This window comes from Rhinolophus sinicus, chromosome 17, assembly GCF_057876585.1.
Source record: "Rhinolophus sinicus isolate RSI-liver-muscle chromosome 17, RSI-T2T, whole genome shotgun sequence".
In the NCBI taxonomy this organism is placed as follows: domain Eukaryota; kingdom Metazoa; phylum Chordata; class Mammalia; order Chiroptera; family Rhinolophidae; genus Rhinolophus; species Rhinolophus sinicus.
The window spans coordinates 73,707,255-73,710,775 of NC_142517.1; positions in this window are offsets into that span (position 1 = coordinate 73,707,255).

Genomic DNA, 3,521 nt, shown 5'->3' on the forward strand with positions numbered 1-3,521 from the left:
AAGGGCTTGAAACAGTGCTTGGAGATGGGCATGTGGGTGGTTTATCAGGGACCATTCCTAAAATCAGCACCAGATGTAACCAAAGGATGAAAGCAGAGTTGAGCAGAGTTTAGCCTGTGATGAAGTTTTGACAGAGCCTCAGTGGGGACCCTCCAGATCTGTGTCCTGAGTTGGGGGAGAGTTCATTTAGATTTGAAACGCCTGCAATCAATCAGATGAGGACCACCCCGAGAAGAGAGTGTGACTCTGGTGTGGCAGCTCTGTATCACCTCTCAGGACTCCTGCTGCAGTACCAGGGGCTGGGATCGGAAATCCAGGTCCCTTCCTGGGAGGTTGGGGACTGATCTGGTAGCTGATTTTTGTCTGGAGAATTCCCTGATGGCCATGCTGAACCGTCCTTAGGTTTCACAGCATCCTAGGATGACCCTACCCAGCCTTCTGTCTCTCTCTGTCCTCTACTTAGGATCTGATTCCTTAAAATTTGTAGTGAACACTGTGATGTTCTTCCCCAACTCCCCTTTAGGAACAAATTTTAAAGTTTGGTTATTTTTCAGTCCTCTTTAATTTTATTTTATGTTTTGAAAACGTAAAATTTTGTGATTCAAAAGTCAAAACTAAAAATATTAAACAAACAGAAACAAGAAATATACTCAGAGAAGTCAGATGACCACCCTGAAAGGCAGACACAGGGTAGAGGAATTGTTTTAGACTAAAAGAGACTAAGGAAATACAGTGACCAAGTAGTTCGGGGTTGGGGGGGAGGGGAGTCTATCTAGCTATAACTAGCTATAAAAAAAACAAATATGGCAAAATACTAACAATTGTTGATCTACATAAGGAACATCACATTAGTGTTTGAGTCTTTCTGTGGATTTTGAAAGTTTTCAAAACTGTAAATACAGGGGAAAGGTAAGAAATCTCTCCTGGTTGAAGTATCTGGCACTTAGGTTCTTATTTATCTGTAAAACAGAAAAGACAACAACGTGGTCTGAAAGTGAGCACATAGTCACACACTTAAACTGCGCCCTAATTTCTTACAAGTCAAGCAGGAATTAGTAGAAGGAGATCTCTGGGTTTTCATATACAACACCCTTTAATTCTCAATGAAATTCTAGACAGAAATGAAACACATAATATGAGAGAACTTAGAAAGCAAAGCAATGATCACTAGGAGATGGCATATGCTCATGAAGAATAGGTCATACAAAATGCACCTTCCCCAGTGGGGAACACCAAAGGTATAATTTACTTACAACAAAGTGTTTGAAAGAGTCGATCGTATTGGCTATGTGATTAACATGGAGAAATATAAGCTGAGTCATTAGCTGAGCTTCCCTTCCCATTCTTCATTCCTTTATCTCGTCACTCATTCACTCAGCGTTAATCACGTGTCCAGCACTGCGCTAGACAACAACCCTATTAGAATTAATGAACACATTACTGAAAGAGGAATTTGTCTGTGTGAGTCCCCAAATGATGTAGGAGACTTTGGGGTGAGTGAGTGCGTGGATCAAGTCTCTTGAGACTGAAGAATAGAAACACAGACCCAGGAGAGGCAAAGAGTATTAAAAAGAGGATAGTTTATTGAAAGCAAAGAGTCAGAGCTCCTGAGCGGGAGGGGGTCCTGAATGGGGGGTGCCCCATGACTGAGGTAAAAGCTCTTACTTTTATACCTTCCCTTGCCTGTTTGGGGAAGGGGAGCTGTTTGAAGAAGGGAACTGGTGCCTTCTAATGAAATTCGTCTACCAGGTTTGCTCTGCTTGCCCCATCCTAAGGAATTAGCAAAGTAACCCACTCTTATCTATAAGATCAGCTCCATTTGTCAGGCCAAAAGGAATTTTATGATTAACCTCAAGGCCTTGTTACATTATGTCCTGGAGCAAAAGAGTGATTCCAAAACCTGGAGTTTTAGGATATGCCTGTCTTTGTTTATTCCACCAGGGACCTCCCTGTCTACCTAAGGACATGCTAACTCTCCTGTCTCATTACTGTCAACTTAAACTTGAAGGAAATTTCTAAAGATATTTTGAAAGTGTGACCTAGAATCAAAAACATCAGAATCACATGTGCTTGTTACAAATGCCCCTTCCTGGAGTCTCATCTCACACTTGCTGAATGAAAATTTCTGGAAATGAGACTTAGAAATCTGCATGTTTAACTAATGTTCAAATAATTCTTTTTTACCCTAAAGTTTGAGAACCACACCAAAGTTCCCTGTCCTCTGTCCTGAAATCTTAAACATACTAATCAGCAAATTAGGTAAATTCCAATATAAATTTTACCTATCAAATTTGTAGATGACTGAAAGTTGGAGGGAAAGCTGATAAACCATATTCAAGAATCAAACTTGAAAAAGACCTTGACAAAGGAGAATGATAAAATGAAATTAACAATATACAACTTAATAGGGTTAAATGTTAAGTTCTGCATCTAAGTTCAAAGAATCAACTACTTAAATACAAGGTAGGAAAGCTCTGGACTGACAGCAGTTCACTTGAAAAAGATTTAAAGTTCAATGAGAGTCAAAAATGTGGTATTATTTTAAAACAACTAATACAAATTTTAGAATGTGTTAGTAGAAACTGAAATTAAGGAAGGGAGGAATGAGGTTATTACCATCATATTTTCCATTGGCAGAGCACATCTATTTTTAAATGTTTAAGTACCTATTTTTAAAAAAAAAACTGTCAAACGAGAGTGTGTCCAAAGATGACTAGTAAAGTGTCTTAAACCCACATCAAATCAAGAATTTATTAAGGAATAGAATATGTTTTACATAAAAAAGTGAAGATTTATATGTCATGATAGCTAACTTTATGAGATTGAAAGGCTATCAAGGTGAGGAATGAATTTATTTTTTCTGTTTGGTCCCACAGGAAAGAGTTGGGAATATTGGGGCAAAGTTATAAGCATGTGATTTTTGGTTTAATGAAAAAAAGAATTATATAAGAATTAGAGGGCTCTATATAGGTATCGGGTGTTCCCTCTAGAGATAGTGAGTTCCAGCCGCAGGTTAGAACTTCCATCAGAGATATTGTGAAGGGATCACAATTAGTCAATAAATCTATCAAGGGAGGCCTTGCGTGGACCAATAGTGATGGTGGGCTAGAAACTAAGGAATATGGTTAACTCTACCCACTGTAACTGAAATACAAAACTAACTTTCTTTTTTCTTTCTTTCTTTCTTTCTTTCTTTCTTTCTTTCTTTCTTTCTTTCTTTCTTTCTTTCTTTCTTTCTTTCTTTCTTTCTTTCTTTCATCTTTGTTTTAGAAATGAAAACAAACAAGAAAGGATACCTGCATTACATAGGTGCTCCCTTCAAACAAAGGTTCTATTCTTTAAATTTCTGTATAAGTTTACCCAGAATTTTGGTTTCAATGAAAACTTTTCAGAACTTTATCTGGTGGTATCAGTTGTTTACACTTCCAAAGAAATCCTTCCTGGCATCTTTTAAAGGGACTGTTTTAGAGGAGGCAAGAGTCACAATGCCCATGACACAATTTTCCTGAAGAGGAAAACTG